Raw genomic sequence first — 19,110 nt, forward strand, 5'->3', positions numbered from 1 at the left:
TGAAAGTCATCCTCTGAGCCAACCTTTTGTCTCCATCCTTGGGCACCCATGCGCCCCTGGGGTCCCCTACCCTTGGCTGCAGACTTCGGAGGACTTTCATGCCCCTTCGGGGTATGGAGCAGAGATGAGATTGGGCCCCCACCCAGTGAAGGCACAGCCTTTCGATAGATGGCAGGGTGGCGTCAGACCAGGTAGGAGTCTGGGCTCCTGCAAGCTGAACAGCTTCTGTAATCCCCCATGAGAGGTAAATGAAGAACTGTATTTTGCCTCAGAGGTCTGGTCCCTGCAGGCCAGGGAGGCAGGCACAGGGCAGGGCCACCTTTCCTACCCGAAATATGGTAGTGTCTAACCGGGATGGAGTTGGGGGATCCTGCAGGCAAAAGGGCTCCCATAATCTCCCATGGGAGCTCTGGTCCTCATCGGCCGATGGTACCAGCTATCAGGATGAGTCTCCTGACCTGCCCAGGGCAGGGTGGCATCCCGTCCACTGGGGTTTGCCAACTTTTAAAATGCCCACCAGTAAGTTTTCCAGCTTTGTGTTAATCTTAACTAATGACAATTCATTCTGAAGACTGATCCTGTAAATGGATGAGTATGGGTGTGCCAACTCAGTGAAACAAGTCACCAGAAAATGCTGAAGGGGGAGGCAGGGAGCTATAGGAAAAGTAGGTCCAGTACCCATGCTCCCAAGGTTAACGCATTCCAGAAGGGCAGGTAATAGGCTGCAATTGAGGAGAGGCATTGTTCACCTCTTCATCACCGCGCTGACACGCCGATGAGGCCATCCTTTACTATTTAAGGGGTTGGATCTAGGAACGCCCACTGGACGTTCACGTAGGCGCATTGGCGCCTAATGACCTGAATATAGGTACCATAGGAATATAGAGTGTAGCCGTCTCTGATTCCTATTTTTATTCTTTTACACCTCTTTCATGGTCCTGATTAATCGCAACGGGATCCACTAGGGACCCAAACCAAGCGCAAAACATGTCGCCCTAATGTACTCACCATCACCATCACCATCACTTACAATCACTGACAAGAGAACAGAAGGGAAATACTCACTCCTCTGCAATAATTTCTAAAGAGGCCATCCTTGTCTACCGTTTTTAGTCTCACCACTCAAACCCTTGAATAAAGCCTTTTTGTGGGTACTGAGGTGGTAATTTTAACTCACCCATCTTGTTTTCCCACCCACACACCCGCACTCAGAACTGCGGCGTCACTCCTAAAAGATCTCCGACAAAGAGCCCTCTCGCAGGGCCCATAGGGGACTGCAGCACCACCCCCACAAGGAGCAAACGCCTGATGATGAAGCACAGTCACGGCCCGTGCAGATAAGAGCCGTGGGGTGGTGGGGCGGGTTGGGGGCATTTCGACACACGACGACGAGCGAAAATTAATTATTTATTTAAATTTCCCTCGTCATCATCCGTCGAAATCCCCTCCATCCGGCCCCACCGCCCTACCGCTCTTACCTGCATAGGCCACGGCGGATGATGCATGACACCCGAATGGGTGTGTGGGGGCACTTTTTCAAAAAGGAAGAATTCCCCTACCGTCATCACAATCCAACCTTTACTGTGAGTGTTCCCCACTCACGAGTTTCCTCAAGCTACCAAATAGGTTAATTTCTCCTTCTATCAGGAACAGTTACCTCCTAGTGAATACCAAACAAGTCACCAGCCCAGCCTTCCAAATTTGAATTAAGCCCAGGCCTAGTCCCGTGCTCAATGTGCCATTGGAGCCAGGCTACTCCTGGTTGAGGAATCCCAATCAGGGCGAAACTGGTCTTTGGTTGCTTGTTTTCCTTTTAGGGAGGACCTGCCTTGGCAATTCGAGCTCTACTTTTCCTAATGGAGCAAGATCAAGGCTGATTTGCATGTGTCTGAGTCCAAACTGAAGTGGCATGGTAGGTAAAAGAACAATGAGTTGGAATGCTACCCCGAGCGATTGCCAGTAGTTAGACTTATTGCAAACATTCCTCTAATGAGTGTTTAGAAACAATCGTGTTGACATATCACCTTCCTGCTCATCACTTTTGGTTTTAGAAATATAGATCTTAAGAATGAAATGCCAGTTTTCGTTTTCATAGCATATTTCAACTGCAGCTGTAATGCTGTTCTGTGACCTGACCTTCACCTTGGCTGTTGGGTCTCGCAGCAGGCATTATCATGCCAGAACTCAGATGTAATACCTTATTACAGTTGAGCAACTATGGGCCTGATTTTGAGTTTGTCGCACAAGTTACTCAATCACACACATGATGGATATCCCGCCCGCCTTATTATTCATGCATTATATCCAATGGCACTGATAATAAAGCTGGTGGGATATCCATCATGTTTGTGACAGAGTAGCCGGACATAATTTTGTTAGTACAGGAAACATCACAAGTTGCCTGTAATATGGAAACTTAGAAATGGTCTTTTATGGAGGCCATGCAAGCTCCCAAATATCTACCGCAGTGCCTGTAATGTGACACATCTGTTACCCATTCAAATGAGGGAATGCCTTCGCCCTTGTGCATGTAAGGTGTGTTAACTGTATGATGCCAATGAAGTGATGCACCAAGAACATGCCCCTAAGGGTTATTTTTGGGATGGGGCAAAGTGGTTCAGGGACACCCCAGGTACACACCAGAGGTGGATGCATTCACACGTTGCAGCCACTTTCCGGGATCCTTGCTCACTCTGAAATGGCAGGCTGGTCTGCTGACAGCGAAAGACGTATCGGCTGTATGAAACCACCACTCATTCTTTCATTGCTGTGCACTTGGCACCACAAACGGAAATTCAGGTGTCTTTACTTTTATTGGGGAAATTACCGTTTTTGGTAATGAACCAGTGCTTACTTTGAGCCGGTGGTTTCCGGTGCTCGGCACCCGTCCATAATGATCAACACTGGTGCTTGTGAAAGTCTGCCACAAGGTGGGCTGTCTGGGGAATTTAGAGATGGCCACAACAACAGCTAATTATGAATTCATTATACATAACAAATGAGTAAAATGACTACTACTTGCTGCCAAGCTGTTCTTGTAGCTTAGGGGGCATGAAATAGTTTGGAAGCCGAAATTTACCGCGAGAGAAGTGGAGAACTCCAAACCCCGGAAGTCTTTGCTATTGCCAGGAGGACAGGCTGGTTAACGCGCATATAAGCGCCAATGTCTCCCCGAGGCGCGGGATGCTGAAATTTAACGCGGAAGAAGTAGGGGAGTCCACTCCATACCCCTGAAGTCTTTGCTGCTGCCAGGAGGAGGGTTTGCTTAACACGCTTGTAAGTGCCAAAGTCTCCCCGCGGTGCGGGACACGCGCGGGCTGCACCCGAGCGAAGCCCGGGCCATGGGCGGACCCGTCATTGCCAGGAAGAGGCAGGGCAGGGCCACCTCCCTTCTGACTGGTTGCTGGATGGCTTCTATGTGAACTGGTTGCCCACTTCATGAGGTACTGTTTCTCTTCCAGTGTTCTTTTCTGTATGCCTAGCCCAAATTCAGTCTCTGGCACTGACTTTCACAGCCAAATTACTTCTTCAGACACTTCCCAACCTGTCACTTGACATTCAAGCATTTGTTATTGTGCGAGACTCTTGCCCTTGGGTCACTAGTTAATTGCTTGCAAGCGCTCTTTTAACATTGCTATTTGATTTCTGAGAGAGGCCTGCTTTGGACTCGAGTACTTCTTTATCATACCCTGTAACTCCCCAAGTGATTCTTTCTCTGTCTCTGCTGTTCCAATTTATAGGGCGTGTTAAAGCCCTGAGGGGGTATGTAACCTCTTGCCAGCCCAAGCGCTTTTGCTTCCTTGGTATAGCTACCTGCTCAATACCTGGGGGCAGGCCCTGGTCTTCCGATCCCTCTGCCCCAGCTTGTGCTTCTGACGCCTGAGATTTGGGATGGGGAAGAGGAAAGCCCTGGAGGGGAGCAAAGGTGGGCCAGTTGGGAGGGGGAAAAAAGTAAAAAAAACAACATCTAGGCATCCATGTAGCAGCTGCATAATAGACCGCATCGATAGCCTGTTAAATGAATGTGAAGGCATCTTAGATGCAGAGTCAGCCACCACGTCATGCACTGCTGCCAGCCAATTTCCTACCAGTCCCACTAGCCCTACCGGCCCACCAGTTATCCCCAATATGTTTAAGAGAGTGTTATCCAAGGGGCTACCCTCGACCGATCAGGGGGCAGCACTTCACACTGTAAGGGTCCACCCTCCGCCTTCTATCCAACAACCTAGCCCACAACCCAGCCCGAACCTGCACTTGAATGCACTAATAGGTTTGCTCCACTTCTGGATCTGACCGATGACCCAAAGGGTGACAACTTTTGCCAGCTACCGGACAAGACAGGTGAAATGCTATACGCACCTAGCCAGGACTGTCAGAACCAGTGCACTCACCAGCTTTAACAACGTTCTTAGAGCAGAACTAGGGGCTATGAGATCTATGCTGGATGGCCTCACAACATTAATTAAACAACTATTGCAGGCAGGACCATTACCTCCATTGCCCATTGAGACCGAGGCTGCTCCTGGAGTAGTCAACTAACCTATCCATGCCCGAGCTACCCAAAACCCACCAAGCACGCCAAAACAAAATATTCCCCCTCACATGCACCCCCACCCATTCCCTGCTGCTTTTTCACGTACACAATCACTACCTGAATTTAATGCTACTCAAACAAACTATCCCCGTAATGCCACGACAGAGTCTAGTCACTTCAACAAACTAGAGGTAAGAAGTAATAATATAACAGGGGCAATCGCCATTGAAACTAGGTAGGTCCCAGTTAACTTCACTAGCACCTCCGGCATGCCCTATGCTGGGAAAATCTATATGGTTAATGTACCTAAACTTAGCAGAAGAGCGGGTTATGGGGGGAAGCCGCATTAACTAATAAAGTGATCCACTGGATCGGCCACGTCAGTGGATGCAGTTCCGTGATTTGTGACGACATCGTTGATTGTATTGAACTCACGTTCAAGGGGGTGGAGCTGGCTGAAAATCTTCCTGCTTTCGAATACCGAACGTGCTCCCCTGACGCATCCTCAATTCAATTTAATATCTTTATCCCAAAAGGGCAGATAAATACCAATTCACTTCCCTCCCTGGGTGGACCAACCAGCGGTTCCCAATTAGAGAGCAGCGATTGACTCTTGGGAAATTACCATTGGCAAGCTAGATCTCCCCCATATTCACCGCTCCAATGCAATTACCAGTAATAGCCCTTCGGCTCCATTGAAGCCGGCTCTTACATGGGGGAGTGGATCCCAGTTAATGGTAGATGAGGGAAGCCCATAGGTCTATTCTAGAAGGTTGGACCCCTGTGAGAACTCTTATCCCCAAGTATTACCCCAGGCTCCCAGTAATCACTGACCTGCCAATTCCAGAGCTGTGATTTCTCCTAGGCCCGAATTCCATCGTCAGCTCAGAATTATATCTTGGAACGTGGCAGGGATAAGCAGTAAAATTCCTCTCCCTCATTGGAATAACCTAATTGAAGGATACAATATTTGTATCTTTCAAGAGACCTGCAGACTGGTCCCCCTATTTAAATCTGGAAATGTTTGCCACTGCTCACCGGCAACCATTAAAGAGAGAGGGTGCTGGGCAAGGGGACTGATCATCTGGGACTGATCATTAGGGTGGGGATCACCCTGGGATGCCAGATTACTCTTCTCTCAAATATTAGCCCAGACATCTTGGGGATTCGCATTAGGGGCCCTGGGGAGGGAAATTCAATTGATCTGTTTTAACATCTATGTGAGGGGGATGAAAGGGGGGAGACCTTCGCCAACGCTAATGCTACTGGAGGAGAGCTTAGTTAGCTGTACATCATATTCGAGACCAATAGTAGTGGGCGATTTGAATACATCCTTTGAGCCCCTCGACAAGGAGGACCTAATGGGTACGCGTTAAATGGGCTATCCATCCCCTAGATCTGCCCCTAGTTAAAAAATGGCTGGCCCTCCAAGTGAATGCCCTAAATGTAGAATACGGGTTGAGGGCAGCAAACAGAAGATCTCCCTCAGACAGACAGGGTGCTAACACGTTTTATAGAAACAGCGGCCCATCCCGCGTTAATTATATTCTTCTCGATCTGAGACTGTAGAGAGACCTGGTTGACATACATGTGGGCATTACAACTGATTGCGATCACAATCCTCTTTGCCTTAGCCTAAGGCCCCTGTGGGAAGCCCCTCCTAACCCCCTGAGCAATCTATACCTGAGTATTACCAAGGATATTTATCCATCCAACTTCAGGTGTACACTAAAATGGCAGAAGATAGCTCTGCATGAAGATAAGATCAAGGGCATGCAGCACACTCTGGTAGAGGGTACCCTTGAGCTCCAGTCCCTGGCTGTAAGCACTGATGGTGCGGTTGAAGTAGTCACTGCCCATTCATGTATCTTTGATCAACTTAGTTTTCACTTAACAGCCTCGAGATTAGACCAAAGATCTAGCACCCCATCTGAGGAATCCTCGTGGTACACAAGGGACTGTAGACGGGAGCGCTTAAAGCTAGCCTCTGTAATCAAGGCTGAAGATAGCGCTCTAATAAAAAATACCAGGAAGCGCTACAAGGCAACTCTGCATCAGGCAAGAAGGGCGTGGGACGAAACCCGGTGGCAGCAACTATAGGAGGCAAGCGCCAAGAAAGATTCTAAATCATTCTGGTCCTTAGTCACCTGGGGCAACAAATCAGGGGTCCAATCACCCCCCAAACCATATTGCAGGCCAGGCCTGGTTTGAGTATTTTCAGAAGCTCCACATAGACCCAGGGGATGTGCCTCTAATGGAGGCGGCTGTCCCCTTTAGCCCATCCCCAAACAATGAATTTTTTACTCTGGGTGAAATTGAGACCTCCATTGGCTGAATAATGTATTCTAAAGCAGCAGGGCCTGATGGCATCCCGGTTGACCTATTTTTATCGGATATCAAAAGTTGGTCTCGTTATATCTTACACCTGTCAAACACTATAGCCAGCTGAGGCCCAGTCCCAGAGTCATGGAAGGGGGAGAGGTGGTCCCAATATACAAAAAAGGAGATAGAGAGGATCCCTCCAACTATAGGCCCATCAGCCTGATCGATACCCTTCAAAGGTTTTTTTGCAGAGCCCTTCTGCAGAAGATCCAGTCATGGGCAGATGGCAACGTAATTTTATCCCAATACCAAGCTGGCTTTAGGGCAAAGACGGGGACAATCGATCAGGCATTCCGCTTCCTACTTCTTTACTGGAAAGTTGTAGTGATTGGCATGGGTAGCCTTTACCTGGCTTTCATTGACCTGAAGACAGTCTTCAGTTTAGACCCCAGGTTTAAACTCTGGCAAGTACTCGAAGGTATGAGCATTCCGCTGCCTATACTTAGCTTGGTAGTCCGACTGCACGAAGGCAATTATACTCAGATCAGATGGGGTTCGCAGGGGCAACTCACCGAGTGCATTCCAGTTAGCAGGGGAGTCCACCAAGGCTGTGTTCTGGCTCCCACTCTGTTCTCTTTGTATATGAATGGAGTGGTGAGAGTTTTGCAACAAGAACCTGCTGATGCACCCACCCTGGGGGGGGGGAACAAGGTACCAACACTCTTGTTTGCGGATGACAACCTGATTGTGGCTACAGCTTCTATTAAATAGATTCCAGCATTTCTGTGACATTAGGGGGTTGTCATTAACACTACAAAGACCAAATTCATGCCCTTTAACTCCCACAAGTCCTGCAAAGGTAATCCAACGCTAGGTGGGATGCCCCTGGAACGAGTCAGTACCTTCGACTACCTAGGCATCAGTCTCTCAGACAAAATGACATGGAAGCCCCACCTGATCAAGCTGCTATTGGGGCTTAAGCGACTTACTGGGGCTCTGGGAGAGGAACATCGCTCCTCATGCAGCAGACCCATAGCTGCTGCCCTACAGATCTATGACTCGAAAGCAGTCAGCACAGCTCTGTTTGCGCAGAGCTGTGGGGATTTGAGAAGATACCTGAGCTCAGTAGATCTGAGCATACATTTCTCAGTAACCTGGTGAGGCTGCCCCAAAGTGCACCTCTTACCCCCCCCCAATGCCTGATATGGGCAAGCGCTCTATCGGCGATATAGCTAGGCTTCGCCCATTGCTTTTCTGGGCACGCATTAGGAGGACCCTGGTGCTTCTGCCTTATGCAGAAGCCCTATCAGAGGTCATCCGTTTAGACACATGTAACAGTGTAGGGTGGATCAGAAATGTTAAGAAACTGATGTCAGATGTAGGGCTTCAGGCCCTTTTGGATCACCAAGATCCACTCTTGTCTCGAAAAGAGGTAGTAAAGCAACAGTATTGGGAATGGGTTGAGCACAAAGAACTTTCTAAACCCAACCAGGGGAAACTGACAAGTGACAACAGAATTTTATTTCCACAAACAGGCCAGGCTACTGGAACCCTACTTAGACTTAATCCAGGTCCCCCCAGGATAGGATGCTATATATCCAGTTTAGGTTTGGCACTCTCCCTGTGGGCGAGGTAAGAGCTAAGCGGCATCCAAATGTTTCAAGTATGAGTATCTGTCCAGGATGCAAGGCACCAGTGTAGTCCGTTGCCCATGCATTGTTTGCATGTCCGGCATACACGCACCCTAGATCCAAATGGCTAAAACCGATCTGCCGACAATTGTGCATACAGAACCATCGGGATGCCTTGCGTATCCTAAAATCGGATCCTAGCCTACTCTTTGTCTGTAGAGTGGCAAAGTTCCTAAGCCACATGTGGGGCATTAGGAGGAAGGCACTAAGGAAAGAACTTGATGGGTAAATATCAGGCTGTCTCTCGGACCAAGATGTCCAATGGATTACCAGTTTACCCCCCCTATGTAATCTGAGATACTCGTAGACACAATGCACAAGCACTTTAGCACAAATAATTCCTGTGCACCTCCCCCATTAGAGGGCCCAAAAGTCAAATAAAATAACATGACAGTAGGGCACATAAAGTAGACTACCGCATTGTCACTGTCTTAACATTCTGATGGGCCTTTTTTTCCATTGAGGCCATTTTAAATACATTGTATCTTTTGACTTAACCTGTTTGCTGTTTTTTAAAATGTTGTTTTTATCTTTGTTTTTATTGCTATACATGTTGTATTTTTTAACAAAATGATTTTTATTATTGCTTGCAAAAAATGGGTCTTGATGATAGAGCATAGCACATTTTCACTAGCCTATGCTCTGGTTCGCCTTTCAGCTGAGGTATTGTATGTAGTTATTGCCCGTCCCAAATCACTGCACACTGTCTGCTACGAGGTCCCATTATAGGGAGAACAATTCCAAATAAAATTGTTGTTGAAGGAAGAACTTGCATATTCATTGCAGGGCCTGTTGAATGTAGAGCTCATTCTCATCTTTTTATCTGTATTTAAACAGTTTTTTTTAGCTTTTATGACACGTGTGTCGAAATAAAGCATATACAACAGCAACAGCAGTTTGAATTGTCACATTGTAGGAGTGTGATGGTTAGTAGTTGTGTTGGTACTATCATTGGCAGCCCTGACAGGGGCAGTGCGTGGTGCAAGCTGCAGTGACCTTCTGATCAGAGCCCCGGCACTTATTTTTTTTTTACAAATTAATCACTGCAATAAATCACACAGTCCAGGACTCTGGCTGGGCATTCAGTGTATGCCTGGTGCAGACTGACACCGTTTGCCAGATTCCTGCATTCTGACACACGTATTCATTCTGCTCTTTAGCATTTTGCCATGCTAAATTTACTCTGTTGCATTTTCAGGAGTAGCCATGTTTGCTTTTGCTGTTCTGCTTTGGATCCTGATGTCTTGCAGTATGTTGTGAGGGATTAGCAATGTTTGGGATTGGATTATGGATCATTATGTTTAGCATACCACACTTGAGTGCATTGCAAAGGCAGATGCATGAACCAGATAAGATCATTATGTATGAGTGTTAATTTAATAACTGGCATTATTTGTTCCACAGCGTGGAAGGCTGGTGTCCAAGTCTTGGCGCTCCAGCTATGTTGTGAATAGAGTACTGGCAACAGATGGATGTTCAAAGGCTTCCAAGCTAGTCATCTCTGTGGTTTCAAGGACAGCATTCATGCAAATCTTATTTTGTACTGATGCCTCCTTCTCAGTGAAGTCAGCAGTGCAAAATGCTACACCTATCAATACAGGCCACAGAATATTCTTTACAATAATTTTTGTACTGCAGCGTTTGACACTAAAGCAGGCAGTCATTGCGCAGACGTATTTTGAGCAATATCGCATTTTACGAACTGAAAACATTTCTTTTTAGTTCTGCAGCTTAGTATAGCCTAGTGATGGGGGGGGGCAAGAGGCAGTGACTAAGATGTATGTATAATTCGTGACCTCTCTGCCTCTATGGCATTCCACAGAATTCATTCAGCTATATTTAACATTTATGCCTCTGCTGAGTTTGTTAAGAGGTCTTTAAAATGGCTTGCATCCAATTGGAGGTTCAAACTGACTTTAATAGCAATGCACAAACCAGATACTTAGCAAGGCAGGACTTCGTATTCAGTAATAGACATTTTTTCCTGGCATATATGCACGCAGGCATGTATGTAGATTGTTTGTATGGAGAAAGCTAACCTAACTGTATGGCAGTGGAGAACTGCACTGGGTCAAAGGCAAAGATACAGTCAATGAGTAATTGGAGGGCACAGGTGGGTTCTGGGAGTGGACCCTTTACAGCATTTTGAAGTACTATTCTTTAAAGAGGCCTCTCTCCAGCTCTTTCCAAAGTTGGAGTTGGTTTGGAAGTGTCTTGATGTATACAAGGATGCTCTTTCACATACTGGGCACACAGATGGAGAAGGCCTGTTGTCTTTTTTCACACTTATTTTCCTCTAGTTGAAAGTGTCCCAACTGCACTGAGGGTCACAGGAGGTGGTGAGCTTGTCATTCGACTATACAGTAGTGTCGGTTGTGATGGCTTTGTAGATGATTTTGCTGTTTTTACTGGCTGGCAGGTGACTCATAGACATCCATCTGAAAGGGGATGCTGTGGTCATATTCTGTAGTCCCTACATTGTGGTGTGTAGGATCCTCTTAATGAAGGCCATGGACCAGGGTGTTGACATCATTCAGATGTGAGCCTAGGAGGGATTGCGCAGCAGTTCTGAAGTTGGCTTTTGGGAGGAACAGTTTCATTGTCTTCAGTAGAGAGAGCTGGTAGCAGACCGTCTTATAAAAAGAACTCACTATGATAATACTGAGGTCATTTCATAACAGACAGTATTCAGGAGGCCGAGACAATGCAACAGCAGATTGCCACAGTAGATTACAAGTGTTATTTTGTGTTTATGTTTCCCAATCAAACATTATTCTGAATTGGTATTTTCCAACCCTAATTCCAATTACAGTGTACATGTCTAATCAGACATGTGACTGCTTAGTAGTTTGGTGTTTTCATAAGCAGATTACGTTTTTGGGACCCCCAGACAGGGAGTTGGAGCCTGGGCATGTCACACCCAGGTGGAGAAATGCTAAGTGTGCATGTCTGTTTGGCCGGCCCAAGATGGCCGGCCAATCTGTCACACGCACTTAAGTGCACCAACCACTCCTCCCCTGCTCATCACATAGCCTAACCCTGCCCTTCCTTAACCTGGCTCGTACTTAAAATAAAATGATAATAACATAACGTTATTAACGCTGTGTTATTATTATTTTATTTTTCCTTGTCCACTCAGTGGCGCAACGCTCATCCGACTTAGCGGAGGAGCCACCGCTTTCTGAGTCAATAAGTTGTTAAACCTGGATTCCTTGGTGTTTTCCCCTTAACTTTTTGCCTTCAGACCTCCTGTTTTTGCTCACTTCCTTTTTGCTGACCTTTGGACTTTGCACAATTTACCACTGCTAACCAGTGCTAAAGTGCTCTCTCCTTAAAACATGTTAGATTGGCTAATACCCAAATGTAATATTTAATTTACTTGAAAGTCCCTAGTAATGTGGCACTACCAGTCCCCAAGGCCTGTAAATTAAATACTACTAGTGGGCCCTGATTGTGCTACCGACTTAAGTAGCACTTTAAACATGTCTCAGGCCTGCCATTGCAGCCTGTATGTGCAGCTTTAAACTATCATTTTGATCTGACAAAATATACCTTTTGGCAGACCCCAAAACTTCCTTTTTAATACATATAAGTCACCCCTAAGTTAGACCCTAGATAGCCCAGAGCGCAGGGTGCAATGTAAAAGTGGGACATGTATTTTTAAGATTTACATCTCCTGGTAGTATGTTTTTTACTACTGCAAGGCCACCTTTCCCATAGGATAACATTGGAGTAACCTTATTACTTTTTCTAAGTGTAATTTCCAAGTGGGAACATAGGACCTGTTCATGTTTGGAATTGTGATGAAAAAGCCTAACTTATGGTGAAGTCGAATTTTAAGTTACACATTCGAAAAAGCCACTTTGAGTTAGTTGGCACTATCTTGCCTTAGCTATTTGGTGCCTGCAGCCTGTCTCTGGGTCACATGACTTGGTGTAGTTGACAGTTAGACTTTGTGTATTCCTCCTAGACAGCCACCCACCATAGTGAGCTTAGGTGTGACTGTATGGACCAGCATTGGCATGGTGGGAGGGAGGAGCTGGGCCTAGCCCCACATGCACTTGAATAGGCTGTGTCCTGCTCCACACAAAAGGCTGCAGTTAGTCTGGAGCCAGTGCCAGGAACGCAGGGCAACTGTGCACTTCAAAGGCATGCCTTTAGAGGCTTCTCCACACTTCAAAGGCACAACTGAATATAAATACTGGACCTCAGAAACCACGTCTTCAGTACACTTCTGGACCTGTGGATACTCTGCCACGAAGAAGGACTTATGTGAAGCTAAAAGAACGGTCACCCTGCAGGACTGTTACCCTGAATGACTGCTGTTCCTCTGCTCTGCTGAACTGCTGCCTGCTGCCCGCAGCCCTCTTGTCTGTGTGAAAAGCATCTCATGAACCCAGAACCCTGGGTGACTCCAAGGGCTAATTGGCTGGTCTCCTATGATTTTTTTAATTATCGGTGTGTCCCTCACCCGAACTGTATTATTGCCCTCAGTATGTGCAAGAGTGAGAAGACCTTTCCCATTTAAATATACTCTTTCCTTTAGCGAATCACTTGCATTTGTATGATAAGCTAATACCACCCTTACCTTATACATTAATCCCAAGATATATATGTACATTATAAGATGGGAGTCAATTACACATGGAGAACAGAACAACTTGTCTATGGAGTAAGTTGTTCAAATTGCTTCATTGTTGATTTGAACTCATGACAACATGTGCATTCCAATGTTGATGTTAGCAGTCAGTCATGTAGATAGTACTGGGTGTCTCTTGCATACATATGGAAATACTGTCTACACACGACTTCATGGTCTCTTCACAACTGATGTAAGAAACTGTGATTTTGTTACAAACATGTTAGTAGTGTTGAGTGTGGACAGATAGGGAGTACATTTTCAGAAATAAATGCTCTATCACAGTGGAAATACCTCAAGTTATAACAGAGATGTATACAGTCTAACCAAACGCAAACGTCAACGGATTCAAAAACAGAAAGCAGGTTCTGTAGCAGCTATATGTGCTTCTATTGCTTCGGATGTAACTGAGGAGTTTACATAATGTCCAGTGCATCTAAATTCGCATTTGCTGTTAGTTCATAAAGATACATTTGTGAGCCTAATACACATTTAAACCTTTCTCTGCCTGGTGGTATCACTTTCTACACCATTTGTATCTTCAGGTTTAAGGTGTACACTTTGTTTGGCTTCTTTTTTGTCCTCTCCTGAGTGTGCCTTCTTCTTTTTATTGTTCATCTCATAAACTAAGATGATTGATACAAATACTATGTCTTCTGCTGCAATCACAAGGAAGGGATTCAGAGGCACCATGTAACTAAGAACATTTAGATTGCTTTTTCCCTGGATTTTTCCAACTAGGAAAACTGTTACACACAAGTAGAGTCCAGTGTCATTCCCAGAAAGTTCCTTGATATGGAGTTTGCTTTCATTGGCATGTTTTCTGGTGATTTCATACTTGAAAGGCATCAGAGAGTCATTGAGAGCAACCTTGTTGTTTCCTTCATTTCGATACCAGATCCATTCCACAGGTTTGTGTTTTGCAGCATCAAATTTCATTACAACAGAATCTCTTTCATAACTAACCATTGGCTTATCTCCTCCCTTTACCTTGGGCACTGTCTTTTGAAATATTGCCATGGCCTACAATTTAGATCTAAATAGCAGGTGTAATTACCAAGCTTCCTGCTATCGCTGACATCAAACTTATACCAAGTGTGCCATCTTGATTCTGTGTTGTTAATGGCAAACTCGGTGCTATTAATGTCCTCCTCGCCGTGCATCCAAATCACTTCAATTGGGTGCTGGATTTTGGGTTCTGAACCGGAGAGCTCACATGAAAGTTAATTTTTAGTTCGCTTTTCAACAACTATATTTGAGTTCACTGAAGACAAGAATTAAATGATGCTCTTAAAAGTAGAGTACGGTTATCAGGGGAGTCATCGTTTGTGGCATTCACCGTAGCAAAATGAACCTCTACTTAGAGCCCTGCAATCAAAAAATGACCACTCTATGAGACCTATCAGTTACACAAAATTTTGCAGTCAAGTCATTAGAAGTTTTCTGATGGTCACCGTGTCTCCCAACGTTTGGATGAATCAGAAGCCAGGCTGGCCTCCTGATCTGCAGCCTTAGGGACACAACAGGCTTCCAACAGCCTTGCACCTGGACTCTACCATCTGTTAGTCTACCCCGCTAAGTGGTACCACCCAAGTCCTGGATCCTTGGAAGTAGGTTTAAGGTGCTCTGCCAACCTCTGTAGATTCAGAGGAACTGACACATCTCCTCTGCTGCATGATGCAAACCCGAGCAAAACCAACACATCGCCACAGCTGTGTGGATTAGGCCCTTTACGATGTCCCGCATCACCCTCACAGGCCCATCAAATCTGCAGCTGCATGATGCATCCTAGGTGCAGACCCTTGCATCCAATATCGACGGCAGCCTTGACAATGTTGACAGACTCTACATCGCAGCCTCACACTTCCGTGGAACCAGTGAACCATGACTGTGTGCCTCAACCTTGGTACCGAACTTTGCATCACAAGTCCTATCGACAGGATGACCGACAACGACACAGGCCCTCACATTGCAGCCTCGCCGCATCTTGGAACCGACACATCGCTTCAACTTTCGGAGGCATCTTTGACATAGATCCTCGCAACACTCTGTGAACCAGGATTTAAGGTACTCTGTTCAGCCTGAACTTGTCACGTGCCCCGGTCTGGCGCAGACAGATAGCCACAGTTGCCGCTTTGAGCTTTTTCCCTCTATCTTCACTAAAATCTTTAAAATTGATTTTCAAAGCTTCTACTGATTGGATTTTTGTTGTTTTGGTCTTGTTTTATTTATTAAAAATAACTCTATTTTTCTAATCTGGTGTAGGATCCTTTTTGTGGTATGTTTCACCTTATTACTGTTTGAAGCTGATGGAGCGTAAATGTTAAATGATGTTTGCCTCTATGGATTCTTCCTTTTCATATGAGATTACGATAATTATTTCCTGACGTAAACATGTAAACTGGTTAAGTCGAAAAACGTGAGATTTCATACTGCATCATACAAATATGCAGAAGTGTTTTGAAACATGAAAATGTAAAAAAATAAGCAAAGATAGAGGAGAAACAATTATATTTACTACGTATGTGAACACGTGTTTTAAGAAACAAACGTAGTTAACATGGAAATTGTGCTAACGATAATTTCTAAAGCATTGAAATGAAATAATGTGCATAATAATGCCCCTGAAATGATTAAAAGGCTTAATTCAGTAATAATCAATAGTATGCAACACTGCAGCTTTTCTAATGTTATGTGATAAAATGTGTATTTTAGAAGTGACACGTAAATATTTGATAATCATGCAAATGATTTTTTTTTTAGTAGTGTCTAATACTGACATGTCACTGTTTAAGAAGAAAAATGATTGGAAAAATAATCAAGAGCAGTCGTTATGCAATTAATAATGTGTGATTTATATTATTCATAATGTGAAAATGATTCGGTGAAATTTCATGTAGGCTTTAGCTGTCTTTTCCTTCTAGCTCGAATCGTAGAATCAAGCAGAAGTACTCACTTTAGACGCTGTGAGAACTTTTCCTGAAGTTTCTTTTCCTTATTCAACCACAATGGGTTCACTTTTGATTTAGCAACATTCTTGACAGAAATGTACCAATATGATTGCAAACCCAGGGAAAGCACCCGGGAATGGATGGACTGTGAGTAAAGGGAAGTTTCATACTTCTGTGGAAAGGATGGAACTAAATTGTATTTGGAACTTAATGAATTTGCAAAAGGATTACTTAATGCTTCTGGATTTCATAGTGAGGTATTGATGACACCATGAGCAGCCGATGGTGAGAAACCAATGAAAATCATATGGGCCGATGTGAAGGATACTTTGTGGGTGTGAACTGTGAAATTTTGGAAGTATAATTGCCCCCTTGGAGGAGGAGTCGGGGCTGGCTGTCATTTTCCCTTTCCTGCCTGGCATGCTGTCGGACTGAACTCTGATTTTCCCTCTAAGCCAAACCTTTGAACTGTACTTTCCTGACTGATCTGAACTTGCACTTTGCTGGCTGGTAAAGTTGTGCAGAAATTAACCTTTTGGCTGAAGGGTCAGCTGACTCCTTCTGTGGCATGCTGTGCTGCAGTTTCTGACTTTGGGCAGATCCTTAAGGAAGACGGAATAAATTACAATCATATATTGGTTTGTATGAAATGACAACTGTACCTTGAATTGCTATTGTATTCTCTCCTTCTCTTTAGGCAATCAGCAAATGTTCATTATTAAATCTGCGTTGTAATGTGTGGCTATTTGCACTAAGGGGTCGATTCCGATCCGGGTCGGAAAGCTCTCAGAGAGCCGTTCGCAGCCTTACCGTGCAACCGACCCGTTCCCGGAGCCGGTCCATCCTGTTGATGAAGCACGATGCGCAAAACTGCCAAAAACCCAACCGACACGTAGGCTGTGACTCAAGCTCTATTCTCCGTCCGAGCCGTAACTCCTAACGCCGAACCGAGTCGCCCGGAAGCAGTATCCATAGCAGTTTCCACCCTGACAAGTACGATGCGTACTTCCTACGCGCCGTACGGGTTGCCACGTACGGCACATCACAGCATCCGGAAAAGAAGCATAGCAGCTACGATTCACGCCACAACTCAATCCACGGCTACGAGACGGACCAGCTTGCAACGGGTACGAGACGGAGCAACAAGCAGCGTGTACGAGACGAACACATCATGAATCCCATCGCGCAGGTCATACCAGTACTCTACATCTATGACTGGATCAGGAACAGACGCGGACGGCGCAGATGGTAAGTCAGACACCCACCACACAAACAAACGACATTTACCCGCAAAATGTCACACACACACAGGGGATCCACATCCTGGCCACTAACAACAGGCCACCATCGGGGTTGTATGGCCAGCACAACTACCACCCCTGTTGAAAACTAAAACGGCGATATGATTAAGCATTTACTAAAGACATGAATTCTCCTTCCTTAGAACATGTTTCTTGTCTTATGTTGACTAATGTCTGGACTCCATTTTGTATTGTCATGTCTCCACGTGCCTTGCACGAGAAGAGTCCTATCTTTTTGTTAGTTGCTCTTGTAATCTGCCTAGTAACAGTCTATAAATAGCTCCTTTGTCCGTCTGGTGCATGCCCAGACTTGACCACATCTGTTATCAGTTAGTCCTTGCTTGACCATGTTTTCGCGGGCTCAGGAAATTGTTACCTCCGCCCACATATTGAATCTGTATCCAAAATGTCCATAAAAGGTAAAGAACCTTGCCTCATGTTGTATCCACCCACTTATGAGCCCCTCTATTGTGTATAAAAGGGGACCGTGTACGCAAGTTCTTTGTGCTACTCTATGCAATACTGAAGAGTGTTGTATAGGTTGTAGGACCACCCTTAAGGGTTAATAAACTTTGTCTTTGTATTTGCAGTTTCCGTGCCAACTTCCTTCTAGTTTTCGTTACAGGAGAGCGAACCCTTGTATTCTGCGGGCCTAGCTGGGGCCTGTATTCATCAATTGGCGCCCGTCACGTGGGGCTCATCGGCGACTCGGATGCTCGAAGGACTGGTCGTGACGAAGGTGAGGAATTTGGCCGGGGATGTGATCACTGCCAGCGGCGTTTTTAGTCCTGGCATCCCGAGGTTTCTTCCTTCCCTTCCGAACTGACCTTCTGGGTGGCGCCGGTCCTCGACTGAGACCTCTTCTGTCGGTTTGCCGCGACAGCCGTTTGGGCGAATTTTGGAACTTGGCAGTTGGAATCTGGACACTCTTGATTGGTAAGAACCGTTGTACGGTACTTGCTCCGAGTTTTGAAGCCTGGGTTGGCTATTTGAGTTTGATTTGTGATGACCGGTCATATTCTGTATTGATTACTGTGAGAATATATGCGTTGCAACACATATAGGCAGGTAATGTGGAGATATTTCTCCGGAGTTGTGTAAATCTGAACGGCGCAAAGTTTAAGTGCCATTTTTGATAATACTGCATATTTTGCATTATTTTTGAGCATGCCTGCTTTTAGCGCACTCCGTAAGTGGTGCTGCTGTTTTGGAAACCGGTTAAATCTCGAGGAATCTGCTCCAGCCCCCCCAGAGGGGACTCCTAATAGGGATATGTATGTGAAGCATGGTCTTTCCTCTATAATGTACAGCACAGTGTGGAGGAAATACACCAAAAAGGATCCTGAGTTGCGATGGCCTTTGTATGGATCGTTTGATATGCGTAAGATTGAGTATGTGGAACAGTGTATGTGTAAACGGCGTGCTCGGCAAGACATGTTTGAATGTGTACGGTTATGGATAAAGGAAGTGCGTGAGCGAGAGAAACGTGAGAAAGCGCTGTTTGATAAAGAGCAACGGAAAAATGATCATGTGAGAGCGCAGGAAGCGAAGTGTCGGGAAGAAAGAGAACTGGCGGAGAGACAAGAGAAAGAGCGTAAGTTGCAAGTCTCGGGTCAATATGCTGTCCGCCAGCCACTTTATCCTGTCCTTACTAATCTTGAAGATGATTTTT

General features: G+C 45.5%; 1 pseudogene; it reads right to left on the bottom strand.

Annotated features, from left to right (window-relative positions):
* Positions 1–13,678: 13,678 nt before the first annotated feature.
* LOC146817836 (embigin-like) lies at positions 13,679–16,980 on the bottom strand (annotated as a pseudogene).
* Positions 16,981–19,110: the final 2,130 nt, after the last annotated feature.

Source organism: Triturus cristatus, chromosome 6, assembly GCF_964204655.1.
Source record: "Triturus cristatus chromosome 6, aTriCri1.1, whole genome shotgun sequence".
Taxonomy (NCBI): domain Eukaryota; kingdom Metazoa; phylum Chordata; class Amphibia; order Caudata; family Salamandridae; genus Triturus; species Triturus cristatus.